The sequence below is a fragment of the Manis javanica genome, chromosome 15 (genome assembly GCF_040802235.1).
Source record: "Manis javanica isolate MJ-LG chromosome 15, MJ_LKY, whole genome shotgun sequence".
In the NCBI taxonomy this organism is placed as follows: domain Eukaryota; kingdom Metazoa; phylum Chordata; class Mammalia; order Pholidota; family Manidae; genus Manis; species Manis javanica.
The window spans coordinates 62017403-62045265 of record NC_133170.1 but is presented as its reverse complement, the minus strand read 5'-3'; the positions used below and the strand labels follow the sequence as shown (position 1 = coordinate 62045265).

Here is a 27863-nt window from a genome sequence, read left to right as displayed (position 1 = left end):
CCCCAGGCTCCGTGCTGTCCTTTCTCCTCCCGTGTCCCCATGAGTGGGATCACTGTTTGCTGCTTATGATGCCAGCAGGTGCTGCAATGGGGGCTGTGCTGGCCCCGCTCCCTGAGTGGGGGTGGGGATCTCCACGCCAAGCCCTTGGGTGGGGCATGTGGTTTGACAGCTGCCTTATGAAAAAGACGTTTTGGTTTTTAGAAGTAGAGCAAATGTGTTCTCTATAAATTGGAAAATCAAGAAACAAAAAGCCAGCCCATAAAAAAATGCGACCATATTCCCACCCTGCAGAGACAGACTGTGGGCATCTCGGCATAAGTGGGTTCTGATGAGAAGGGCAAGTTCTGATGTCTGCTGCCAGGAAGGGACTGGGAGAAGGAACTGGTGGGAAACACATGGATTTGGGCCATGCCCACCCCCAGCCCCGGGTCAGACCCCTAGGGATCTGGCGGTTCCTGGTGGGGCTTTGAGGCCATTGGCCAGGCAGGGCCGCCCCTGCTTGTGTGCATGAAGCCTCACGTTGCAGAGCCTTGCGACCTCATCTCCTTGTGGGCTTTTGAGCGGCCTTGCACAGGTGGTGCTCAGTGGGTGCTGAGTGAATGCAGTTCACAGGGCTCCTCTGCCTGGGCACTGCTGACACCTGGGCCAGGTAATTCTGTCCTGGGGGCCATCCTATGCATTATAGGGTGTTTAGCTACATCCCTGGTTCCTGTCCACTAGATGCCAGTAATCCCCCCACCCATGTGACAACCAGAACTGATTGCAGACACTGCACAACATCCTCTGTGGGGCGCAGTCACCCCCTGGGCCCCAGTGGTACTGGATGGAATCTCAGGGCTGTCTGGAGGGCAGAGGCCCCATGAGGGAGTTTTCCTTGGAGTCTGTGTCCAACGGGGAGATTTTGTTCTTTCAGAGGCTTTCATTACGTACCTATTGTGTGCTGGGAGCTGTCCTAGTTGCTAAGATATGGCTGGGAATGAGGCAGGTGTGTGCTCTCCTCCTCCCTGACATCTCAGGACATCCTGGCTTGACATTGGGCTGTAGTAATGACTTAAGCCCATTCCTGCCTCAGTCTCCCCCTCTGTGAAATGGGGCAGGGGTTGTCCTGAGGGTTGTGGATGATTCTGTGAGAAACTCTGTCCCCTTGGGTTGGCTGTTTCTTTTTCCAGACTCAGTTTCCCCATCTAGAAAGTGGTGTTTGTGGTAGCACTTACCTTCTGAGTTGCTGTGGGGATTAAGCAGGTCACTTCCTCTGGGCATGTGGTGCACAGTAGGTGCTTTGTACCTGTGAGCAGATAAGGCTGAGACTTTGAAGGCCAGTCGCACGCATCCCTTGGGGTCAACCCAGCTGGCAGTGTGGGGGTATGGCTGGGGTGCCTGTGGGGGTCTCAGCTGCTCTCCTCCACAGGTCCCAAAGGAGCCAGCTCAGTGGAGATCCTAAGGTGATTAAGTGGGTTCATTTGATCCTGAACGTGAACTTGAGCAGGCAGCTTATCTCTGGAGAAGAAAGCTGGGCAGGCGATGAGCCACCTGGCTGAGGCAGGCAGAGCAGGATTTTCTCCTCCCCTTGCCCAGCTGGGGCTTGTGCTGGGGGCTTTTTGCCCTACATGCCTCTCTGTTTTTTATGTGGATCTGATTGTGGTGGGCACATGTGGCATTAATCCATCTGATCCTCTCAGTTTCATGAGCTGGCGACTATCATCACTTTCCCCATGTTACAGACAAGGAGCTAAGGCTCAGAGAGATCAGCTGACTTGCCCAGCACCACACAGCATCATAACAATCCCCAACAATGTTTATGCCATATGCTTGGAAAATCACTTTACTCTTTGGAACTGAAATTCCTTCCTAATACAGTCTTGACTTTGTCCAGAGCTAACAACAGCAGCAATCAGGGTAAGGCCCCAGTTTATAAAGGGAAAGGAGAGGAGAGAGCGACTGGCTCTCACTCAGAATGAGTAAGTGCAGATTCAAGAGAAGTGACATCAGAAGCCTTTTGGTGGAAGCGTGAAAATGAGGAGGAAAAGGAAAGCTAGCATTTGAATTGGTTCTGGCAGGCCTTTTTAGTGGCCAGGTCATTTGAAAAAGGGTGTGGGGAGAGTGACTTTCACGGTAGGGGACTGTCCCACTGGCTGAGTGCCAGTCACCGACAGCCAAAAACATCCCTGCATGTCTCTGAGATGTTCCAGGGTGGGGACACTGCCTCAGAGATGCCCTCTGCCCTGACAACACAGAACAATAACAATGACGGCAGCAACGCGCTGGCACTGTGGTGTGGGACCTCTTCCGTGGAGACCCTGTCTGCAATAATAACGTTACTGTGCTGCAGGGGGTGGATGGGGCCGCTGCTATGAGACCCAGCCGCTTTCCTGTCTGCAGTAATAGCGAACAGTGGGCAGTGGACAGATCTGGCACTGGGATGCCCTGCCACACCTGTCTTGCCTGGGTAGGGGGGCGCCTGCATCGGCCTTCTCTTGGCCACTGGTCTGCTGTTGTCTCTGTTTCTCCTGCGGCAGCCAGGGGATCCCTTCAGAAGGAGCTTCTGGGAGCTTCAGAAGCACAGGGGCTTCAGGTCCCATACCCTCCAGTCTCTTCATCTTCCTCTGAGAATGAACCCAGAGGCCCTGAGGCTGCTGGGGGCCTGTCCTGCCCTCAAGGACTCCTCCTTGCCCCTGCTGTAATCACTCACTTTCCTACCCCAGGGCCTTTGTACTCCCTGTTCCCCCCGCCACTGGAATGCTGTTCCCCAGAGGTCTGCATAGCCGCCTCCTTGCTGCCATACGGTTTAGACTCAGATGCCACTGTCAGGACGTCCTCCTGGCTGCCCATCCAGCAGCACCTGTACTCCCCACTCCCCAGTATTGTCTGTAGCTGTTGATGCATGAAGTTTCTCAGTTGATTTATTCTTAGGAGTGTTGTTGGCCTTCCCACAGTGGTGGGTCACTTCCGAGAAAGAGAGACTGCACCTGTCTTGCCCTTGGCTGGGCCCCCAGAGCCTGGAACAGCGTCAGGACATGGCAGGGGCAGTCAGTTTGTGTTGGTGGTTGAGGGGTTCCCTTCCCATTGAGACTAGGCCTGGCTGGGCCTGGTCTGCACTGGCCTGACCTGGAGGAAGGGCAGGTCTGGTGCTGGACACAGGGCCCTTGTTCCTCCAGTGGCATAGACCCTGTCTGGAACCGGCCAGACCAGTGGGCCAGCCCAGGAGCTGCCACCAAGTGCTGTTTCCTGCCCTGCGAGAGAGGCCTATAGGGGGCCAGGGTGGGGATGGGGTCAGCAGGGCCATGTTGCCCCCAGGGTTCATTTGGCAATGTCTGAAGACGGTTCTGGTTTGTCACAACTGGGGGGAAGCGCTCTAGGCATTGTGGATAGAGGTCAGAGATGCTATAAACATCCTAGAGTGCTCCAGGCAGCCCCCACGTGAAGAATGGTCTGGCCCAAGTGCCAATAGGGCAAGAACCTGGCATCAGGCCTCAGGAAGTCGGCATCAGGGTTGGGCTCTGGGCAGGGGAGGGCAGCGCAGACCAGGTTCCCTTTGCCTGCTGTGTCCACATCCCTGTGGCCCAGAGAGTGTCCCCAGAGTTGCTTGTCCTGCCGTCACCAGCACTGGGAGGCCTGTCAGCCTCCCTTGGTGATGTGTCCCACACTGCCAGGGTTGCAGTCTGGCTGCCACCACCTTCCCGTTCCCTGAAGCTGAGGGGCAGTTGGAGGCTCTGAGAAGTGTAGGTGTTGAGGTGGGAAGGCCCCCTGAGAGCGTCTCCTCCGATGCCGTTGTTTACACATGGGGAGGCCCTGAAAAGGTGAGGACTTGGTCTAGGGCCACACAGCACAGCAGGGCCTGGACATGGGAGCAGGAAAGGCCCCGAGGGAGGGAACATCAGCTCTGGGGCTCTCAGAGCTGCCTCCCTCCTGCTAGCTGGCTTCCCTCACTGGCAGATTCCCCAGTACCACAGTCATCAAGGTCATTTGTGTTATGCTTTTACAAAATGTTAAATATTTCATGTCAATGCATATTGATATACTCTGTCATGTTGCATTTCTTTGGTATTTATAACATGTCCGTTTTTCTTATTTTAAAAATATGCAATTGGTTTATCCACACAATGGAATACTGTGCAGCCCTAAAAATCAATGAACTGCTGATACATGTTATAATGTGGCTGAACCTCGAAAACATCAGGCTGAATGAAAGAAGCCAGACATGCAAGGCCATGTGATGTGCAATCCCACTTACATGAAATGTCCAGAATAGGTAAAGCCCTGGAGACGGAGAGCGGATTCGTGGTGGGCAGGGGCAGGGACAGGGTCAGTGAACTCTTAATGGGTGGAGGGTTTCCTTTACTTTGTGGTGACAGACAGGCTCTGGAACTAAATTGATGGTTGCACAGCCTTGTGAATGTACTAAATGCCACCAAATTGTTCACTTTATAATGGTTAATTTTATGTCATGTGAATTTCAGCTCAATCAAAAACCAGCTTGGGAACTGAAAAAGATACGTATTTATTGAGCTCTTATTATGTGCTAGGCGCTCTATCTGTTTGCTTTCTGAGTCTCTAAGTCAGCCCTGGGAAATGAGTTTCCATTTCATATCTGGGGAACTGGCCCAGAGATGTTAAGCAACATGAGAGGGGTCACATTGCTAGAAAGCCGCAGAACCGGGACTTGAAGACGAGTCTCAGGCTGGGTCTTGAGGTCACACAGTAGTCCTCCATGGCCTTCTTGCAGGCTGAGTCCAGCCAGGGAGCAGTAGAAGTCTGTGCCTGTGTCTGGGTGAGGGTTTCTTGCCTGCCCTCCAGCAACCCCTGGGCCCTCTAGGAGCACAGGGTTGTGGACCGGGAGGGACCCCAGGCATAGTGGCTGTTCTGTGTCCCTTCCCCCTCCCCCACCCTGGCCGCAGAAGCAGGAACTTTCCAACACAGGCCCCAAGCAGTGAATCAGCGCGGCTCACTCCGGGGAGCACGGGGGGCCACCCGGGCTGTTCTCAGTTTCCGCTGACTTTCTCACTCTGACTCAGTGCGGCCTCTGGCTCCGGTGACCTGGGTGCTGAACACCTGCTGAACTGAGCTCTTGTTCGTGCGAGACATCAGAGAGAGCTGGGTCTGAGCCTGCCCTTTGCTGGCTTCCTTGGCCCTTGTTTTTCTCATCTGTGCAGTGGGGGCAGTGAGGGAAGTGTTTGTTGGCCTCTCTTGGGCCTGGCAGTAGATTCAAGGGGCCGCATATGTCTGGGGGCATGTGTTGTGGGATTGGCCCAGACGTGGGGGAGATTCACAGAGAAGACCCAGCCCTGTACCCCACTCCAGGTCCTGTCCATGGAGGGTCTGAGTGGAGGGCTGTGTAGGCCCCTTCTGTTCTCTGTGATAGCCAGCTGCCACAGCTGGTGGGTGAGTGTTGGCCACCAAGCCTCTGTCTCCCTGTGGGTCCTGTGGGCTGGGACCAGGGCAGCTCAGGAACTTGGGCTTGGTGTCTGAGGTGCTGGAGGCATTGACTGACGTCTGAGCAGGGTTGGGAGCTGGGCTTGGGTCCCTGAGGAGGCCTACTGGTGAACTCTGATGGCGGGCTAGAACTGAGTGTCTTGCTGTGTGCCAGGCCGTATATTCCCACAAAGTAGGCCCTGGCATTCCCCCCACTTTACATATGGGGAAACTGAGGTTCAGAGAAGCAAAGAGACTTTTCTGCAAGTTTTTCAGAGCGGCAGAGCTGGGATTTGAGCCCTAACCAGCCTGATTTTAGCCACCCTAATTATTCTTTCCAGTTGGTAGCAGAGGAAACAGCCTCAGAGAAGTTAAGTAGCAAGTGAGTTGCCCAGCGAGCCTGGTGCTGTTGGATTGGATCCAGTCCTCAGGCCACTTCTGGGTCTGCTGGGTGTGGGCTCACTGACCCCCTCTGTATGGCGCACACTGCCTGAAGGATGGGCTGGTCCCTCCTGGTGCAGAGTCAGGGATGTTTGGGCTGCTGGGGCCAGGTCCCTGACTTTACCTTGTTGGGGAGGGTTGAGCTGGGGAGGGGGCAGCATGTAGAAAGAGGCTTGGCAGGGTGGGGGTAGGGTGGGGGTGGGAGAGTGCTGGAGGGAGCATGTGAGGATCCTGATCTCTCTTACCCCTCCCGCCCTGGGTTTCTCGAATAGCCCCTGGGCCCTAGTGACAAATCTCTCTTGCCATCTCTTGACCTGGACAATTAATTGCTTCCGGCCATCATGGCTCCATGGCACCCTTGCTCTCTCCGCAGTCCCCCGGCCCCCACCCTGCAGCCACTAATGGCCAGTACTCACTCGCTGTTCCTGGGCTGCGGGGTGGGGAGCAGGGGGCCGGGTGGGAGGTGTGGGCAGGGGGAAGCAGGGAAGGCTCTGCAGTGGTTTCCCTTTTGGCTGACCCAGTGCCAGGCAGCCCTTCCGGGGAGGTCCAGGAGCTCACATTTGGAGTGCTTGCCCTGTGTTTCTGTGGGGCAGAGCCTGAATTCTCTTCACAATGAACCTATGAAGGGGGTTCACTGATTGGCATCCAGAGGTGGAAGTTTCCACCCTGTGTCCCAGTGCACCGTTCCCGGAGAGCCTGGTTCTCTTACCTTCCACCCCTCGGTGGGCTCCCGGGGCAGGTGTGTCACAGTGGGAGAATGTTATGGGTTAAAGCAGATGCCTGGGAGTCTCAGCTGTGGGAACCCTGGGCAGACCTTCCTGCTCCCATCTGTGAATGGGGAGGGACATGGTAATCTGGCGTGTGGGGGTTGTAAGAGTTAAACCAGTTAACAAGCATAAGGCCTTAGTATTGTGCTTGGCACAGTTACACCCTCAGGAGGGCAGTGGGGCTCCTGGTCCCTGTAGGCTGTCGGTGCCGGTGGTGGACAGACAGGTGGATGGACAGATGGCCTCTCTGTGCTGCCGCCTCCCCAGGCCTCAGAGTGAAGCCCCCAGCCCTCCTGGCCGGCTGCCTGCCCTGCCTTTGCCCGTGCCTGTCCTGGAGCCAGGCTGCTGACACCACCGGCCTGAGCTGCACTGCCCGCCCCGACAGTCGATACCCTGGCTCCTTCCTGGCGTCTGATTGCTCCTCTTGGCTGTTGCCTCCACAGATGGCCGCACACCCTGTAGCAAGGATGCGGGCAGGAGGTTTCTGAGAAGCATGTACAGGCCAAATTGGGGGTGGAGGGCCTGGATGATGGGATGGCCAAGGGCAGATGGTTCCCACCTTCCCACCCCTCACAGACTGTGAGATCGTAGGTTGCTGAACCTCTTTGGGCCTCAGTTTCCCCATTCTTGAAATGGGGGGTCAGGATGGTGTTCCCCTGACTGTGAAGGTGGCCCAGGCAGCAAATGTGATGCCCTGGGGCTGGGGACTGTTACTGATCTGCTGACTGTCGTGGTTGTTCTGCTTGGTATCCGTACAGGCCTGTCCTGGGAGCCCAGGACTTGGGGCCCTGCACTCATGGGCAAGGGTCAGGGCTGCCCTAAGCTACTTCCTCAACTGTGGGACTCAGGCTGTGTCCCTCACCATTGGATCGGGTGGGCCATAGCCCCCTCCTCCCTGTTCACTTGTGTCCAGCTGCTCCAGGGCCTCTACTTGCCGCCCCTGCTGGCAGGTGAGGGAGATTCGGAGACGAGAGCTCTGTGGCCCCACCCTCCCCAGGTCATAGGCTGGCAGGCGGACTTGGAGACTTGGTGAACTCTGGGTGACTGCTTCTCTGCAGCTTCCAGGAGAGCCGGCGCGGCAGGCATGCCTCAGCCGTCACACGAGAAGGAAAATAAAATATCCTGGTGGTTTCTAAATGGAAGGTTGTCTGGGCTGGCTGTCTGGGCCACTTGCTAAGAGTGATGGATGAGTGACACCTGGCTCTAGGGAACTGGTGGCTCCTTGTTAGCCTGGTGTGCAAAGCTCCAGATGGCTTGGGGAGTGGTGCTAGGTCCTCCTCCAACCCCCAGCACCTTAGGACCTGGCCTGCTTGCCCTCTGGGTACCTGCAGTCCCCAAATCCAATCTACAGGGATGGCTTCTGGAAGTTAGGGATCCTCCTTGGGGGCTAGTGCCCAGATCTGGCAGGTCCTAGGTCCAGTTTGGAGCCTCTGTAGAGCACATCCGTGGTTCTCTGGTCTTGGCCTGGCATGGCTCACACTTCAGGCCATCGTGGCCATGTGGAGGCCTGGGTGGGTGTCATTTCCCTGTCCTCTAAGTGGCAGGCTTTGCAGCAGCCCCTTGGGCCCAGGCAGTTTCGTAGGACTTGCACTCTGCCCACTGCCAGGGGGTTTGAGATGGGAGGGTGGACGGCAGGTGGGGGGTTTGGGTTTTGAGCGGTGGACCTGGCCCCAGCCCTGCCCCACCATGAGCTGCCCTGGGCAGAAGATGGTGACGGGGGGTGGAGATACTGTGGGTATGTTGTGGCTCCTGCTTCTAGAGGGCCTGGTCTCTGGCCTCTGCCCTGACTGTGTACCGCCATGCAGAGTTCAGTCTGTCTGGGCAGAAGCTACAGGGGTCACATCAGGTCACAGTCCATGCTAACAGGGAGAGTGTGTCCACTGATGGCCACCCACCTCATGCTCAGCCCCGTGCAGGGGTTAAGACCACTTGGGCTCCCATCCTGTCTTCCCCACACGCAGGCTTAGGACCCTGGGGCAAGTGACTCAACCCCCCCAAGCCTCAGTTTCCTCCTCTGTAGAGTGGGGATAATAAAGACTGCCTGTGGGGCCGTTGGTGGTAAACGAGTCAGTAAAGGCTTGGCCCCAGGCCCTCTCTGAGGAGCTCAGTGTTAGCTGGACTGCTGTTGTCATTGGTTTTGTGACTGCAGCCAGACTGGATAGTGCCAAGTGTGAGGGAGTTAGGGCTGCCTGGAGGAGGAGGTCACTGGGCTTGTAAGTGTATGTGAGGCTTGGTGGATGGGAGAGGGGTACATGGAAGCTTGTCAGGGGGGAGATGGGGTGGAAGACATCAGGCTGGTCCAGGCCTCACCTGCTGCCTGCTGTGGTCCTGGCCCCACTGTGTGCTGGGTCCCATGGTGCACCCACTTTATGCTGGGTGATGTTTTGGGTGCTGTGAGCTATTTGGGCCTACTGTGTGCCAGTCCCTCTCAGCCCTATTGTTGGCTGTATCCCAAGGCCTTGGCCCTGCTGTGTACTAGGCCCCCCTCTGTACCCAGCTCCCTGTACTCTGAGCCTAGCACTGCTGGTCCCACTGTGCATCTGGCTTTGAGTCTGGCCTTGTGGCCTCAGTGAGGATTTAGGCAGGCCCTTTCCTGAGGGAGCTCAGGATCTGCTGGAAACAGCTAGGCAGAGCTTTTGGGTGGGATGGCAGTGAGGGCCAGGACATGCCTGCATTGTCAGTAAAAGCTTATTCATTGTGGTGAGGAGAACGGCCTGATGGAGCTGGGCTTAGAGGGATGTGTAGGAGCTCTCTGGAGACACAGCTTGCAGTCAGATGCACCAGGGTAAGTTGTGGGCACAGCCCTTAGAAGGGTCAGCTGTGAAATAAGCATGCTAGGGAGGAATTCCCTGGATCCTGGAAGGCCAAGAAAGGGTTCAAGTTCTAGCCCAGACACTTAGGACAGGTGATCAGTCCATGCTTTTATTTTTCCTGTTTTTTCTGCTGTGAGGGGTGCCGAAATGGAGTGACACGTTGAGATCACTTGTTGTGCTAAGCTTGTTGCTGTTCACGGTGCCAGTGCTGCCCCTGCGTTAACTCCTTTAGTCATTGTGGCAGCCCTGGGAGAACCTCCTCAGTGCACAGGTGGGAACCCTGGGACTGGACCCCAGGCTGCCTCCTTTGCCGCCTTGCCCATCATCTGCAGGCACTGTGGGTGCCCATCGGCACCTCGAAGATGTGCCTCCTGGGCCCTGCTGAGGGCCAGGAGGGAGCATTTGTTCTGAGCCCTGGCCTGTGCAATCCTGTGTGGGTGCTGTAAGCAGCCTGCCCTGGGAGGAGGCAGAGGCAAAGGCCTGGCGTCACCAGGGTCCCAAGGGGCCAGCTGGGTTGGGACCTTGGCCCTGGGCTGCTGCGGCAGGGCCTGGTGGGAAAGGCATGGTGGTGCTGGAGTCTAGCCATGAAGCACTTACCCGGCACTGAAGCGGGTATCGTTAGGTTCTGAGCAGACTCCAGTGCAGGAAAAGGCTGAGGCTAGACCCAGGGAGAGGTCACTACCTCAGTAGAGCCCTCAGGGATTGGCTGGGAGGAGTCCTCGCTGGCTTTGCCTCACACTGTTCCTACTCAGTTGTGTGTCAGGTCAGAGAATGCCACTCCCCTGCTGTGGCCTTTCTCTGGAAGTAAAGCCCAGGTGCCCTCTCCAGACTCTGGCTGGCTGCCCTCTGGCTCCACCTCCAGGCCTTCGCATCGGCTCCGCCTTCCTCCCGAGTGCCATCTCTCCTAATCTCCACGGGGCCAGCTGTGCCTTGAAACCTCGGCCCTGAGCTCAGTGTCACTTCCAGGGAAGACCTCCCCTGACCTCCTGCCCCCATGTCATTCATTGCAGGCTCACTCTGGTTTGTGTCTGTCACGGCACTCATTGCTCTTTGACGTCATCTTGCTCGTTCATTGATGCACCTATGCGGTGTTTGGGTGTGGGAGCGCATGGCCATATCTCCGTAGGGCCCTTGTCTCTGTGTTCATGGCTGCAACCCTGTGTGTTGGCTCTGTCATGCTTATCAACTGGCTTGAGGGTGGTGGTGTCCTGGTTGAAGCAGGACAGCCACCTTACGGTGTGAATTTTAGCTGGTTCTGCGCTCTCCCAGCTCTATGGCCTCATGGCCTTGTGCTGGTGGCTTCCTGTCTCTGAGTGGGGTGGATGGACATGTTGCACTGGCTTCTTTGATTGGGTGATCTGGGAAGGCTACCTGGAGGAGGAAAGGTGGTGCTTGGGCCAGTGCTAAGAGGGCAGAGGAGAAGGGTGAGGGTGTGTTGAGTAGAGCTGAAGACCAGAGCCAGGAGATGGGGAGATGGGCCTGGCCGGCTTGTTTTGGGGCTGATGAGGGAGGAGTGGATGCCAGGTGGGGGCAAGTCAACTGTGGGCCCTGGGGGGCCATACTACTTGAGCTAGGGTTGCGGTGGGCTTGAGGGGAGCTCTCAGATCTGCTTTGCTGGCCAGCCCCCAGGGGAGGCGGGCAGGAAGAGGAGAACTTCCTCGTGGGCTGGAATTCAGTGTTTGTAGATGGGGCCAGGTCAGGACTATGGCCGGAAACAGCCTGAACGGGGGGAGGGGGAGGGGAGGCCTGGGTCCTCTGCCCGGACTTTCTGGCTGAGTGAGGTGTGGGGGAGCATGTGTGCACGTGGAGGGGCAGGGGGCTGCCAGGGCTGCCCCCTCTCCTGGGAGCAGGGAGGTCCTGCGGGGCTCATTTCCACCCAGGGAAGTGCTGAGCCCCATCCAGGCCAGTGGGGCTGCGGGGTCACCCCTCCTGCAGCTGTCTTTGTCACACCGAGGAGGGTCCTCCTGCACCACCTGGCGCCCTGGCTCTCATGGCCTAAAGGGCTTGGGTCTGGGTTCTAATCCCAGCTCATCACTCGCTAGCTGTGTGACCTTGGTTGAGTTGCCTACTCCCTGAGCCTCAGCCTCCTGGTTTGGAAGATGGCGGTAGCCACACCTCCCTTCAGGGGGGTTGTGAGGATGACACGTGGTGACCCTCAGAAGCAGTTGGGGCACAGAGTGGGTGCTCTCCCCCCTTCCCTGCCCACAGTTGGAGCCGTCTGCCTCCACCCACGTCCTCTGCCGCGGTGCCCTCACCCTACCTGCACCACCGTTGCTCACCTGGCCTGGTACAGCAGCCTCCCCGCCGACTGCAGCTTCTACCCCAATGTGGTCTCCACTCATTAGGTGGAAGGCACTCTCCAAATTCCAGTGGGATCTTGTCTTTCTCTGCATTCAAAACCCTCCTGAGGGACTCCCTGCTCTGGGACTGAGGTCCCTGTGGGCAGGGCCCTGGTTCACCTGCTCACTGTCTCCAACCTGACCCATCTTCATTCCTTACTGCGTCAGAGACTGTCCAGCTCTTCCCTGCGCATGCCCCCTGTCCCCTTCACTGCCAGATGCACCCCCTGGTCCTGACCAGCATGTCTTCCTCCACTGGGCCCTGTGTGGCTGTTGCCACTCCTGGGAAACTTTCCTCTCTAAGTTGGGAACCACTCTGTGGACCCACATGTCGCTCGGTCATTGCTGGAAGATGCCCTGTATCTCTCCTTGGGCTGTGTGACCCTGGGGCCAGTTTGGGCTGGCCTTGACCTCACACCGTTGGTACTCTGTGTCCATTTGGGGATCATAGGAGGAGCTGGCTGGAATTGGAAGAAGGTGTGAAGAACATGGGGTCTGACCACCCAGTTGCCCCTCCACAGTGGTGCCCTGGGAGAGTGCCCATAGGGACTGGCAGCCTGAGCCTTTTATAGGAACTGCTGCAGGGGGCTGACCACAGAGGCTTTGGGAGCTTGGTCTGGGATGGCTGTGGAGGTGTGTCCAGGCCCTCCCTGTTTCCATCCTTCCCACAGGGGCCTGTCTCAGGCTGCTGCAGATGGCAGGACCAAGTGCCAAGCCTGGGAGCATCATAGTGAAGCAAACAAAGAGAAAAGGGCAGGAAAGAAGGGGTGGGATTGTTCCCCATGAGCCACCTGCAGCTGCCCCTTTTAGGGCTCTTTGGGGTTTGCCAGGGTGGATGGGCCTTAGAGCTTAGCTGCCAGCCCCCGGAGAGGGGATAACTCCCAGCAGTAGCTGAGTGCTTGCAGTGTGCTTGTGCTGACTCTGCCATCCACAGCATCCCCATGAGGTCAGGTTTTATCATTGTTCCCATGCTAGAGATGAGAAAACTGAGGCTCAGAGAGGTGAAGCTACTGATCCCAGGGTGCACAGCTAGGAAGGGCAGGGCCCCGATTTGAATGCTTGGAGCCTGGCTTCAGAGCCTGAGCACTGCATACAGCTGCCCCCTGCCTGGCTTTACTGGCCTCTGACCCCGAGGTGTGGTGCGGGTGGAGAAGGGGGTCCTTAGAGATCTGCTTGAGACTAAGGTGTTGCACGTGGGTAGGCCTTGGAGACAATCTTGGGGAGCAAGCCCATTTTTTGGATGGGAAGACAGAGCTCAGAGAGGGCTGAGGGCTTGCCCACGGTCACAGCTGTTCGTGGAAGAGCCAGTACCACAGCCAGCCATGTGGACTTACTGTCCAGTGCTTTGCCCACTGTACTGTTTTTTACTCATTTGTTCTTGTGCAGAAGCTAATGCAATAAAGAATGCGTAAACACATGGGTGCATATAGTGAGTCAGACACCACGTAACCACCTGTCTTCTCCCCAGGGATGATCACCATCCTCATTTTTGCGGGAATCACCTTTTTGTTCTAGTGTGATTACTTCTGTAGACCTCTCTACACATGAAAGTGAGTTACCTCTTCCCAGAATCATATAAATGGAATCCTGGTGTGTGTAGCCTTTTGAGTCTAGCCTCTGTGTTGAGCATATGAGTCTGAGGTCCCTCTGTGTGCCTGCGTGTGTCTGTGTTCATTCCATTTCCACTCCATGGTATGGATGCACCACCATGTGTGTGTTTGTGATGGATAGCTGATTGTTTTCAGTCTTTGTGTGATTATGAATAAAGCTGTTAGGAACATTCGCATGTGAGTTTTTGTGTGAATGTATGGTTTCATCTCTCTTGTGTAAAAATATCCGGAGTAGAATTGCTGGGTCATACAGTCCCCCAAGTGTATGTTTATCTTTATAGAAACTGCCAAACTTTTCCAGAGTAGTTTTGTATCCCACTAGTCACATCCAAGTGTTGAAGCTGCCCTGCCGTCTTGGTGTTATCTGTCTTTAATCTTAGCCATTCAGATGGATTTGTAGAGGTCTCTTGTGGTTTTAACTTGCACTTTCCTAGTGACTAATGATACTGTACTTTTCATGTGCTTATTGGCCATCACTATGCCCACTTTTGTGAAGTGTTGTCTTTTATCTGTTTTCCTATTGGGTTGACTGGCTCTTATTTATTTGTGGCTGTCCTTAATATATTCTGGACGCTAGTTTTCATTGCACTGGTTTTTATGAGAATAGTAAGCCCACCCCTCCAGATGTCACTTACTCGCATGTTTATAGGGTCCTTTGGAGGCATTCACAGTGACACTCTGATGGGGCCCTGGGCCCCTTGGTGGCCTTGCAGGGGCATGGGCTGCCTTTGTAACCACATGGTTCAGATTGGAATCCCAGCTCTGTGACTTTTATTGGTGGGACTAGGACATGAGACTTTGATAGTCTGAGCCTCAGTTTCCCTCCCAGTCAAATGGGGTTGCAGTACCTGCCTCACGGGGCTGTCATGGAGAAATACTTGGCCCCATGTGCAGTGTGCCAGGCCCAGAGCAGCAGGCCTTGCCATCTCTACCCACAATGTGATATGGTCATGCCTTAGTCCCCATGTGGAGGCTATGATATTTACTAACAAGACCCGTATTTTCTCCTGCAGGTCTCCTGGGGTCTTTGAGGACACAGTGTCTCTGGAGGCTGTTTCTGGTAGGTTCATGTCTGTCCCCTAGCTATCTCTAGCAGATTCTTACTGCCAGGACCTTGTCAAGGGCAGGGTGCCAGGGGTTGCTGGAAGAACAAGATTCTGCCTGGTGGATGTGGTAGGGGCTGGGCGTGGCCCTTTGTGTGAGATCTGGCATCCCGGAATTGCCGAGGTCGGGAATGGCTGGGGGAGACTGTGGGGTCTCCCAGGAATGGGGTATTTCCTGCCTGAATTTAGAGGTTTTCCGACAACACCTGAGAGAAGGGACAGTCCCTGCTAGTAGGTGGGGCTGGTGGGTTTCCTCTGTTTCTGCTTCATTGGCACATTGCTTCTGGTCTCTGAAGGTGGCGGCAGGCTTGGGGAGGGTGGGGCCTGCAGAAAGGCTCACATGTGGGGCAGCGGTGTCAAGGAAGCTCTGAAGCAGACCTGGGCGTGAGTCCTAGGGAGCTGAGCCCCCTGTGTGCCGTGGTCTCCTCATCTATCCAGTGCGTCCTGGGAGGGTCACTGAGTCATTGCTGGGCTCACATAGTCAGTGCTCAGACCACTCTGGCTCAGGACTGGCTGCTGTGGGGAGACTTCATTCTTCTCCTGAAGACTTCCATTCCTTGAATCATTATTTCTAAAGCACCTGATGTGTGCCCTCGGCCCTGTTCTGGGTGCTGGACACAGAGCCACTACTAACATGGACACACGTCCTGGCCTCCCTGGCAAGACAAATAGCTAACATATCAGATGCCCAGGGTGTCCTTTGGTGGGCAGCAGTGGGGTGGAGAACCAGAGACATGGGGTACGATAGGGGTGTGGGTGGGCTATGGCTTGCAGTTTCAAATGGGGGGCAGGGTGGGTCTCCCCCAGAAGGTGGCATTTGAGCAAAGGCCTGCATCAGGGAAGGAAGGGAACATTCAGGTCTTTGGAGGAAGGGTGTCCCAGGCGGAGGGAATAGCCCGCTTGAGGCCCTGAGGCTGAGTGGAATGTGCCTCTTGGTTTGCAGGACGGTGGGTCTGTGTGGGTCATGCAGGTGGGGTTTTTTTGGGGTAGGCCTCTCTCCTTTTTTCTGAGCCTTTGCGCCCCCTGCCCCCCATTCCTGCCCAAAGTTGCCCGCTTCCTGAGCCAGGCCCTGGGCCCCTCACCAGTGGGTTTAATCTGAGGTGGGGAGGATTGAACGTCGCTGGTGGCTGTGCCCCCAGGGCTGTGAGCCCAGCCAGGATGCCTTTGAAGTTGAAAGGAAGACAGCCTTGCCTGGGGTATTTTCTCTTCCTTTTCCTCTGCCCCTTGGTCCTCCATCAGTCTGCCTCCCGGGCCCAGTGGGGAGCCTTTCTCCCATGGCTGAGTTATCTGCTTGTCATGCCAGTGGCCCACCCGAGGACGATAAAAGGGCTTTTTGTCTGCAAGCACTTAGCTTCCTCCTCTGGGGCGATCCATCACGTCTGAGCCAGGAGGGAGGCAGGCAGAAGGGGGAGAAGTGGAGGGGGTCTCTCCCCCTGCTGAGGGAGCCCACTTCTCCCAGAAGCCCCCTGGGAGGACCCAGATGGCTCCTCAGCCCAGAGAGAGGGCCTGTCTGGGGACAGGCGGGGTGGCTGGGAGGGAGCTGGGGGCTCACAGGCAAGTGGTCTGAGCTCCCTACCAGAGGTCACAGGCACTATGTGGACTCTGTGCCCTGTGGACCCCTGTCAACAGCTCTAGGGTCTTTCTGAGACCTTCCTTCCCCAGGGAGTCAGGTGAGGCTGGAGGCTGGGCTGGAGGATGGTCAATTCTGAGGAAGAACCAGGAGTACAGGTAGAAGGAGAGACATGGGAGATCAAGGGGACAAATGTCCATCGTTCAGTCCTCAGAGCAACCCCCTGAGAACGGATGCATAGGAAGGTAATATCATGTCCCAAGTGTGCAACTGGCAGGGCGAGGACTTGAACCAGGGGGCCCAACTCTCAGATCTTTTGTGTTGGGGTGTGTCTAGAAGGAGGTGGCTATGGGTTGACCCTAAGCAGGTGAAGGTCCTGCCCACGGCGGCGGAGGGACCGTGTGAGCTTGGGGCACAGGCGGGAAAGTGGGAATCACCTGTCCTTGAATATCTCCCAGCATGGTGCCCAGATGATGGGGAGAGGTCAGGTGTGGGGGGTGGCTGTGGTGGCCCTGGGCACCTGGAGGAACAGATCAGGAGCAGACAACCCAGAGGCAGACAGGTGACCTGGTGTGTATGTTGGGCACAAAAATTCTCAGGGCCCAGCCTTTGCAGGATCACCCTCTTTGGACTCTGTGCCCCAGTTGCGCAGTGGGGCAGCTGGCTTTGTCCCTTGTTGGGCAGGGCCCTGGTTCCTCCACTGGGTGGGGGAAAAGGGGGGCTCTCTCTTCTAGCTCAGGATGCTCAGCCTTAGGCAAGAGGTCCCTCCTCTCCTTTCCTCCTGGTCCTTCCTCTCTGTCTCCTCCTTTTCTCATCTCCTCCCCTCCCCACAAGCCCCCTCCTCCCCATGGGCTGCCCTCAAATGACAGCAATTAATGGTGCCTCTGATGGCAGGCTGGGAGGACAGGATGACAGTTGAGTGTGTCTGCTCATGGCTGACCATCTGATCGGGCCCTGGGGATGCCCCTCCTGTGTGGCTCCCAGGCGCCTGTCTGCTCCATCACTCACAGGGTAGCAGGAGCCACCGGACAGGCGCATGTGAGCTGGCAGAAACTCCGCGCCCCGGTCCTGTAGCCCTCCCTGTTGTCCTTTTATCATCGCTGTCTTTTTCCTTTCATAAATGGGTGGGCTCTGGGGTGACCCTTGTCCTACCCCAGTTAGTGCACGCATGGCAGCCAGGCTGCCAAGGTGCTCCTCTCCACCAGCACAGCCTCTGTCCCAGGATGACCGCTGAGTGCCTACTGTGCCGCCATCAGGACCGACCCCTGCACAGGGCCCCATCCTTCTGTGCCTGCCTCCTGGGAAGAGCAGGTTGAGTGTTGCTGAGGAGCCTGTTCTGTCCTAGACAGCACCGTCAGTTAGATGCTGGGGAGGCCCTGGCAGCCTGGAGCCCTTGGTGGTTGGGGCAGCTGCCTGGGCCTGGAGTCTGGTCTGGTGTAGGTCTTGAGTGTGTTGGTGATGAGGTCCTGGCCAGGCCTATCCACATGGGGCCTGGTGCTTGCGCAGTCATCATTTTGCGGCAGCAATAATGAGACCCCTGCTGTATGCCAGGGACTGTGGCTGGTACTTCCTCCTCGTTTCATTTTACTCAACAAAAATACTCCAAGGATTGTGCTATTTATAACTCAGTTTTTGTAGATGGGGAAGCTGATGGGCAGAGAGGCAAAGTGATTTGCCCTAAGTGACCCAGCAAGGAAGGGAAGAATCTGAGATTTAGTCCTGACCTTCCTTGTCCAGTGCTCCTGAAGTAGGGGCTTGGGGGGAACTTGAGGGACACTGAAGGGCCAGCAGACCTGACCTGGGGAAATAGTGCTAATATATGTGTATATATTTTTCTGCTATGGTTTAAAAAAATCAGCTTTATTGAGATGTAACTGACCTTTAATATTCTCTTTAAGGGTTTAGTTCCATGAGTTTTGACAAATGAAATGTTTGTATAGCAGCCACCATAGTCAAGATACAGTGTTTCTGTCTCCCACCAAAAGAATACACATGCCCTCCCCCAGAAGCACCCACTGATCTGCAGTCACAGAAGTTCTAGAGTCTTCTATATTTTATAATAAAATTACCATAAAGAATATTCCTTTTTGTGGCTGGTCTCTTGGCTTCTTTCTCTCTGCCTCTGCGTGTTTTTGCAATTCATCTGTGTCGCAGGTTGTAGCAAAAGTTCATCCTTGTTATCGATGAGAAGTATTCCATTGTGTGAATGTACCACTGTTTGCTTATCCATTCACGAGTTGACAGACATTTAGGTTGTTTCCAATTTTGGGCTATTACGAATGAAGCTAGCAAGTCTTTGTGCCTCTTACTTGCTTTTTTTTTTTTGCTTTACTGCATTGGCTGAGACCATGGAGTAGTGCTGGGTAGCAGCGGTTGGGTTTTTAGAGTCAGCTAGCTCTGGGTGGTGGTCTTAACACTCCCATTTTACAGGTGAGGAAACTGAGGCTCTGAGAGGTCACGTGCCTTATCTAAAGTCGTTCGGTGAGAGTCGCACACTTTCTCTTCTAAGTACCAGCCCCGTCTGTTGCACTGATGAGTTTGTCGGCTCAGAGGGTCACGCCAGGAATTGCTGGCCAGAACTACCCTCTGTCCCTGAGGATTTCCTTTGCCGGGAGATGAGGGTGTGGAGGCAGCTCCATGCCTTGCGGGTCCACAACCTAGCCGTCTGCTGTCAGCGAGCAGTGTTGAGTGAATGTCAGGCCTTGTGATCCTGTCATCTTGGGCAAAGTCACACAGGCCCTTCCGGAGAGCTATTTTGGGGCAAAGCAGGAGCATGACATATGGAAGCTCCCGAAAGGGGGTGGGGACAGAAGAGGCGGCCTCCTCCTCCTCCTCCCCCCTTGCCTGAGGGGTGTTAGTTAAGATGACTTTTCGGGGAAGGAGGCCCGTAAATTAAATAAGCAATCCCGTAAATAAATAAGTAATGAAGTTAGTGGGGTGCCTAATTACATCAGATTCATAATTATGGATGGATGCCTGCCCGAAAATTGTACTTGTTTTTAATCTTTGTGTCTGACATGTGTCTCCTTCCATTTGATAGTAATCTCTGCTCCCAGCTGGAGAGAGGAGGAAGGCGCTGCCTGTGGGGGCCCCAGTGAACCTAGATGGTGGTGGGTCCCCAGCCCAGGGATCCTGGCTGACTTGTCTTTGCCCTGCAGTTGGGTTGGTAAACCTACATTTGTTTTGAAATTGCTGCACATGACATTAATAGTAGTAACAGGGTTTGTAATAGTGATCATGTTGCACTTTACCTATTTTAATTTATTTAATCTTCCAAACCCGTGAAGTAGAGATTATCATTCCCACTTGACAAATCAGGACGCCAAAGAAAGAGAGGTTAAGTGACTGCATCCTTCCTGTCCTGCCTCAGCCTACAGATCCTGTGCGGGATATTTCAGTTGAGTGACGTCTCCATCCTAGGCACTGTGTTAAGACTTTATGCATTTATTGAGGACTCCCCAGCGTGGCCCTTTGAGGGAGATGCTAATTTAGGGTGACTTAAGGCCTGAAGAGGTTTAAGTGCTGAAAAGATTGTGTCATCCCTCTGCAATTGCTGTAAATCCTAACAGAAACCATTCTGAACTGTGAAATAAAATTGTACTTAACAATGACAAAGCAAACCCATTTGCTGAAAATAAAATAGCTTCTTTCTAGCACTTCTTTCTCTTTTTGTGGTTTTGCTTTGCTGACACCTTAGGCAGCCCTTGTCCTGCCTGTGTGCTGTGGTAATGACCACTAGACCCATTTTCCAGATGAGCAAGTGGAGGCTCAGGGAGGCAGAGGGACTTGAAGGTCACTCAGCCAGTGCTGGAGCTGGTGTTCTAACTGGCTCCTGCCACCTGGTTTGGGAAACAGAGGCACCTCAGGTCCCTGACGTGGAGGGGGCTGCCTCTCCTGTCCTAGAAGTGAAGAGACCACACGTGCCAGAGACTGGCTTTTCTGGGGCCCCTGCTGTGCCAGGGGCGCAGGCAGTCTGGCTGTCCATCTGTCAGGTGGGAGGAGGAGACCTGCTGTGCCCATCTCACTTTGGGGGCAGAAAGGTTGCAGATGGCTGGGGTCAATATTGTTCCCACATGCCATCCATGCAAACCTCAGACCCCCAGCCAGAGCCAACATCTGTATTTCATGGTGTGCTCTGTGTCTTGGGACATCTGACCTGAGGGGCATAGGGCCTGAGCCTCCTGTAGGAATTGTCCTTCTGCAGACTGCAGGGAAGGAATGCTTCTTGCTTTCTGGGGTGTCCTCATGCAGCTGGACAGGGTCTGCACTTTTGGGATTCAGGCAGGGTCTGTGGCTTGGGCTGGTGTGTGGTATGCATTCCCTTGCACCTACTTCAGGTTTGTGGGCGTCTGGGGCTCTCCCTGCCCCTCACTGTGGCCTAGGATGGAGACAGAAGTTGAGGACACATTAACATGAAGAACTGTTTGTGTTTTAGTGTTCCTGGGGGTTGGAGCAATCCAGGGAGGCTGCCTGGAAGAGTTGGAACAAGTGCATTGAATGATAATGAAACCTACCTTGTACGAATCAGTATGTGTAAAGTGCTTCAAATAGAACTTGGCACAGAGCAAATGCTTATTTATTACCAAGGCAAATATTTCCTGACCATTTGCTGGCCTTAGTGCTATGTGAGAGTTTGCCATTATCTTTGTTATTATTAGCATTAACTATAATTTTAATTAATTCCTGAGCATTGACTTTACTTGTGTTCCAAGTGTGTCATAATATGTTCACCTATGTACTCCTCTTGGCAGCCATGTGAGATAGGTGTTATTATTTATTATCTGCTCTATTTTATATAGTTGGGGAAGCTGGGAACACAGAGGAGTTAAGTGACTTGCCCAAGGTCACACAGCTGGCAGTTGGCAGAGCTGGGATTGGAGCCCAAGCAGCTTGATTCCATGGCACCTGCTGTGGGGATTGTGCAGGCACCATCTGCAGCCCTCCCTGAGCTCAGAGCCAGACTGGATCTCTTGGCTAGGATGGCCCTCAGGCATGTAGCAGTGGCTGGGGGCTGGGTAGGTCTGGTCAGGACATGAGGGGTCTGCTTCCTGTCTCCCTGCAGCCAGCCTGTGTCCCCATGGACTCCTGGGGTGGGGTGGGGTTACACAGTAAACAAGATGCCAGGGCCTTGCTTTGTGGGTCCCATAGGCTGATGGGGAGATGGGCAGTGCAAAAAGCAAATGTGGTGCTACACAGTGGGGAAATGCTGGCTGTGGAGTAATGCAGGGAGGGGAGGGTGAAGCGACTCTGGTTTCAGGTGGCTCATTTTAGGTAGAGGAATCAAGGGTGTCTCTGAAGAGGCGGCATTTGACGTGGGACCTGGACAATGAGAAGGAATCAGACATGATAGGAAGAGAGATGAGTGTTCTAGGCAGTGGGAACAGCATGTGCAAAGGCCCTGAGGCCATATGTTTCAGGAATGCTGAGGAGGCCTACCTGGCTAGAACAGGGCCAGGAGCACCAGGAATGGTTCTCTGGATCTGAGGCTGTTCTGGAGACCTTGGGAATTGGGCCCCCCTTTCACATTTAAGGCAGCAGTTAAATCTAATGGCTTTTGCTTCTCCCTTTTGTTCTTTTGCTAGTTGATTAATTTACATTTATTGGGTATATGGATATTCTGGACATTTGTAGGCTACTTGGATCAGAATGATGGAAAAGTCAGGCATCACCTATGATTTTGAGGCATTTAGTGTCTACAGGGAGAATGTCAGCTGAATAGGTGGCATCAAGCATGGTGAGGGTCTTGCGGACAGAGTTTAGGCCATCATTAGATTGTAACAAGGTCCAAACATGACTGTGGTCAGGACAGGCTTCCTTGAACAAGTATCTATTGAGGCAAGACCTGAGGGTGATTAGGACTCTTGAATCATGGCAGAGACTCAGGCCAGTTTGGGCCACAAGGAGGGATTGATGGGTGCTCATAGTGGTGAAATCCAGGGTGCTCATAATGGTGAAATCCTGGGTATAACAATTTCAGGCATAGCTGGATCCAGGAGTCTCGAAACACACTTTGGGGAGCTGTCTCAGCTCTGCTTCATTATGTGTGGGCCTTGTTCTCAGGCAGATTCATGCCACCAGCATAGCCAGCCACAGGGAAGGAGGGTCACATGAAGCCCCAAGAGTGACACTCCTGTCTCTTGTCCATTTCCTGGCTGGTGAGTCCTTCAATACTTGCTCAGCTATTTTCAGCAGCAGCAGGGAGGTGACCAAGGTGGGGGAAAGGGGTGTCCTAAACTCAGAAGGAGTCAAGAAAGGGAATGAAGCAAAAGGGAGGGGTGGCGATTGTGGCTAAGTGGCATACTGGGTATGGTGATTTTTTTCCCAAAGGGAAGCTGGAAATCTGGATTTTATAAGCAATGTCCTAATTTAAAAAACACATTGTGTGTGCTAGAAAGAGCTTCCCTCTTGGCCACAACTGGCTGTCATTGTTTGTGGCCTCTGTCCTTAACTATGACTTTTACCTCAAAGTATTTTGCCTTTTGTGATCTGGGCAGAACATCCCATGGAATGTAGCAGAAGGTTCCAAGGCTTGGGAAGTCAGGTTTAATGCCTCTAGAGATGTTATTTCCAAAAGTCAGGGCCTGTGGCCTCTAGTTCCTCCCAGAGCCCTCCAGTGGTTCTTGATGTGTTCTGAGAAACAGTTAACCCTAATGGTTAGTGACATAGACTCAGGTACCACACTCACTGGGTTCAAATCCTGGTTTTGCCACTTGCAGCTGCATGCCCTTGGGCAAGTCACTTTACCTCTCTGCTCCTTGGGCTTCTCCCTCTGTGAAATGGGGATGATAGTACTCCATAGGACTGTTGGGAGGCATAAAGAAGCATGTGTGAAGCCTGTCCCTGGTGTGCCTGACACGTTGGGAGCACGTGTGTCCTGGGGCTGGTATAACTTGTCTTTCCCAGGGTAGGGCCTGGGATCCAGCTGGCAGTGGCCAGGAGCATTTCTGGACACCTCCTCCTCCCTTTGGCCACCCGGTGTGCGCTCCTGGGCCCTGAGCAGGCAGCCTCCTGCCCCTGCCCTTGCCATCCCTGTCAACTGCCATGTGCCCTCTGCTGCGGGATGGTGCTGCACTTGGACAGAAGTCTTGAGGGAGCAGCTAGCCCCATCCTCTGCCAGCTCAAAGCTGCTGCGGGTGGAGGCGGCCCCTTTGTAAAATAAGAACCGCGCATAGGAAAACAGCCCCGTTGTGGATTGGTCGCTGCCTTTGGCCCACATGGCCAAGGGTTAACTGACACTTTTAAGCCTGGGTGAAGAGATGACGCATGGTGGGTGCATTTAGGCCTGGAGAGGTCTGTGATCTGGAGCAAAGGTTGTGGCCTCTTTTGGCCTCCCTGTTAAGGAGGTCCCTTTCCCGTAAGCCACTGGGAGAGTGCTGGCTGCCTGCGGGGTCCCGGGCTTGATCCTTGAGTTGCCCTAGAGCCTGCCGTCTCAGCTTTCCCACCTGGTTCCCTGCAATCAGGGCAGAAAGGAGAGGGGAGGGGAGGCACATTGCTGGGCATTGGATGCAGCCGAATTGAGTCCTCATTGTTGTAGTGGCTTGAGTTGTGGCTCCCAAAAGATATGTCCACTCAGAACCTGTGAATATGACCTTGTTTGGACAGAGGGTCTCTGCAGATGTGATCAATTAAGGATCTGGAAATTAGATCTTCCTAGATTAGAATGGGCCCTAAATCGAGAGAAGGAAGTCCGTATAAGAGAACATACACATGGTAGAAGGCCCTATGACAACAGAGGCAGAGCTGGAGGGATGCCCCACAAGCCAAGGAATGCTTGGAGCCTGCGGGGGAGGGGCGCAGCCTGGCCCTGCTGCGTGTTGCTCCAGAGCTGTGAGAGGTTAAATTGCTGTCGTTTTAAGCCACCCCATTTGCAGTAATTTGTTTTGGCAGCCCCAGGAAACCAATGCAGTTGTGAATTTTATTTTAATCACGCTTAAAATTTAAAGACCTGTTTGTGGCCTGTGAGGCCCTACACCATCTGGCCCCATGACTCGGCTGGCCTTCTGTGCCACGTCCTCCTTTTGCTCATCTGTTGCAGCTGTTCTGGCCTCCTGGCTGTGCCCAGGACTCACCAAGCCTTGTGCCACCACAGGCCCTTGCCCTGGCTCTCTCCTCTGAGACGCCGCCGCATCTTTCTCCTTTCCTCCATCCAGGCCACTGTCGAACTGTCACTGTCTCGGAAGCCACCCCGTCCACAGCACCTGTATCTCCAGTGCCCAGTGCATACATTAGGAGCTCAGTAAGTTTTGATAAATAAAAAAATGTTGAATGTCTGGTGGCTCCAGGTGCGGGATCAGGGACTTCTACTAACTGAGAGGTGGATACGACTTTCAGAGAGTCAGTAAATTGAGCTGGCTTGGTGTCCATTCAACCAAACCGTCTTTGTGTCTATTTTGAATTAAATGAAATTCACATCATGTAAAATTAACTCTTTTAGAGTGAACAATTCATTAATTTTTAGTGCATAAACAATGTCGTACAGCCCTCTGTCTACCTCTAAAACATTTCCACCCCACAAAAGGAGATCCTGAGCCCTTGAGCAGTCACCCCTATTCCTCCCTCCCCCAGCCCATGACAGCCACTGGCCTTCAGTCCATGGATTTGCCTGTTCTGCACGTTTCCATAAATGGAATCACACAATATTGACCTTTTGTGCCTGGCTGTTTTCACCCGGCATCATGTGTTTGGGGGCCATCCGTATTGTAGCATGTGTTGGTGCTTCATTTCTTTACAGGGCTGAACTGTGTCTCATACCGATATATATCCACAAGCTGTCTTGGAAGTGGCTTTTCAGATGACGAAACTGAGGCTGCTGGGGAGGGGGTCGTCGCCTACCAGGTTTCGGGGTGCTGGGGTGTGGGAGAGGACAGGAAAGGTAAAGACAGCCTGGCATCTAGCTCCTGTTCTCTGCTCCCCCTGCCCCTCCTGCTCTCTCAGGGAGGGGTAAGTCCAGTCCCTCCCACTCTGGTCCCCTGAGCCCCTGACACATGCAGTTCTTATTGACCTTGAGAGAGGCAGTGCAGCCCCAGTCCACCCCTAAGCAGGCTGATGCCTCAGAGGCTGGGCGCCTTGCCCAGGGTCCCTTGGCCTAAGACCCCTCCTGCCTCCTCTCGGGAGAACACCTTTGACTCTCCACACGTAGCCTCTGTGGCCGCATCAAAGAGTATCTCGTAACATCTTCACTGATCTTTCTCACTGTCCAAAACTGCCCAGCAGACAGATCCAGAAAAAAGTGAGTGATATGTGGCATGTTGGTGAACTCCGGTCAGGGGATGGTTTTCCTGAGTACCGAGGGGATGGTTGCCATTAGAGGCTTGGGGAACAAGGAGTTCCTTTGCTAAGGAGACAACCACAGGCTAACTTATTCTCAGCATAAGCTCAGTTTCAGCAACTGGCTCTGTCTAGAAGGAGCCGCATGTCACTGTTCCTGGTTTTTGTTGATTTGCTATGAAGTCACTCCACAAGCCATCCGCTGCCCAGCTTCTTGGCAGTGACCCACCCAGCTTTCAACCTGCCCAAAGCATATTTCTCTGGTGGGGGTTTGGGTGAATTACTCTTGATGCCAGGGCCAGCCTTGATGGAGGTCGGCCACAGGTCTGTGCCCAAAGCAAGCAGGAAAGAGCAAAGGCACCCTGAGCCCCACCCATGCCACTCCGCTCCCCTTCCTGGCATGTTCTTGCGGCTCGTTTGGCCCGTTCCTGAGTTCTGTGGTCTCCTGATGGTCGCAGCTGGTGGGAAGACAGCGTCTGGATCTGTGGTCTGAAAATGTGTCCTTTTATCACGCACTGTTTTTTGTGCCTCAGTTTCCCCATCTATAGAAGAAGGCTTTGGGCAGGTCTGTAGAAGCCTTCTGGAACACTCTGCAGGATGCTTTCTGGGGAAAGGCTGGAAGGAGAGCTGATGAAACTCAGCATGCATGTGGCCTCTGCACTCGTCTCTAGTGGCCACTCTGGTACACTGCCTAGTAGAGTGGCCACAGACCATCGTCACATGCAAATCTGATCTGCCCCAAGCCTTCTGTGGCTCCTTGCTGACCATACCACGTGGCAGAGTGAATGTAAACCAGGTTTGCCTGGTTCAAACTCCAGCTCAGCCACTTCCCAGCTGTGTGACCTTGGGCAAGCTGCTTAACCTCTCTGGCTTGTTTTTTCTTTGTATATTGGGGTTCAGATGTGCCCCTGCCTTTTGTTGTGCTGTTGCAAGGACAGATGGGTTTATAGGTGAAGTGTTTATGCAGTGCCTGGCACACAGTACGTCACACAATCATTATTGTCATTATTACTCCTGGAGCTTGTCCAGTCTGTGGAGGTAAGTGATTTACCCAGAGTCCTTATGACCTACCTTTCCCCCGACTGCTGTTACTCCCCCACCTCGTCTTCTAACTGTCTCTGGTCCCCACTGCACTTGGCCACACCAGCCTTCTCTCTGCTTTTGCAACACACCGAACTTGGTCCAGCCTCCATACCTTTAGGTTTGCTGTGCCTTCTGCCTGGACTGCCCTCCTCTGCATCCCCATGGACCCACCATCACTCAGTATGCCCTCTTGGGCAAACGTCTGGGACCTGGCTGCTGCGGGTGGGAGAGTGAATCTGCAGACGTTCAAGGGACCCTTGTGCTTCGTAGCAGCTGCTGCGGGTCCTTGACACCTGCCTGGTCTCTGCTGCTCAGGGCCCCAGAGGCAGAGTCGAGCCTGCCCTGCTGTAGATAGACATTGGCACCCAGAGAAGCTCCAAGTTGTCTCTGATCACACAGCTAGTTGCAGCCAATGTTCGGACTGCTGGCTGACCACCAAGTTACCCGTTTGGGCCTTTGTGTATGTGTGTTTGGCTGTGTCATTTTTCACCCTCTGGGCCTGTCACCCAGATGACCCTCATTCAGAATACCAATTTGAGGGGTCATGTTTGCCTTTCCTGAGATTACAAGTAGGAGAGAAATGTATTAAAGGCAGAGCCTTTCCCTGTAGCCGCGTCACCCTGGAGGACTGTGAAGGGCTTGGGGCAGCAGCGTCGATTCCACACCAGGCCCAGGCTGGGAGCCCACCTTGCCGTCTGGGTAGGTGGCAGGCAGGCCTGGGCTCCGAGGTGGACTGTCCGGCTGGGAGGAAATGGGTTAAAGCAAAATTCGGGTCTGCAGCTCGCTTTTGCCTGCCCTGCTGAGGAGTGCACAGTGGAGAGGTTTTTCCACCGAGCTATAAAAAGGCCTCCCAGTGTTTCAGCTCCTGAGTGTCGGCTGGAAGCCCGCCAGGGTTACCATGGCGATGAGGAATTATTACTTACTGCCAAGGCTGGGAGAAAAAGCTCGTACTTTTGGCTTCCAAACAAGAGGAGTGGACTTATGTAATTCTCTGTGTTTATAGGCCTGGAGTGGCAGGAGGCAAGAAGGGAGCTAGAGGCCCAACATCGTGTTTTTGGCCCCGCCGTGGGGTCAGGTGGCCCTGAGGGTTGTCCCCAGTGGGCCTTGGCCTGCCCTGTCCTTGTGGGGGTGTCAGGCCAGGGCCTGAGGGCTGGGCCTGGCTGCAGGGCCTCCCCGGCTGGGTGGGAGCCCGTAGTCTCGCGGGAAGGCGGTGCTGCTCGGAGGGGCCACCCCTCCCGGGGTCAGTCCTGGAGGAAGGATGGGTTTGATGTTGGACACGGTGTGTCTTCTGGAAGCCAACAGAACAATCTGTGTGTGTGGACTCCTCTGACCCACTTGCTGGCACATTTTACTTTTCTTTTTTTTTTGTTGTGGGAGAGTTACTTCAAGTTGTGTTTGGAGCTGACGTGAGTGAAAGGCTGGTCATGTGCTCGGGTAAGAGAAGTTTTGGGCTTGGCGGTG

General features: G+C 54.4%; 1 protein-coding gene across 28 annotated transcripts in view; it reads left to right on the top strand.

Moving 5' to 3' along the window:
* Window positions 1–27863, top strand: part of NCOR2 (nuclear receptor corepressor 2) — a 200178-nt gene that overhangs the window by 14083 nt on the left and 158232 nt on the right. For 25 of the 28 annotated variants that reach the window (XR_005060254.2, XR_005060256.2, XR_005060255.2 and 22 more), the window contains exon 2: window positions 14393–14439. The exons of 1 other annotated variant lie outside the window; for it this stretch is intronic. The gene's annotated coding sequence lies outside the window, so the exon portion shown is untranslated. Of the gene's footprint in view, window positions 1–14392; window positions 14440–24269; window positions 24289–27424; window positions 27837–27863 lie in introns of those variants that run through there. 2 more of the 28 variants (XM_073222307.1, XM_037014383.2) reach the window with 2 other exon arrangements.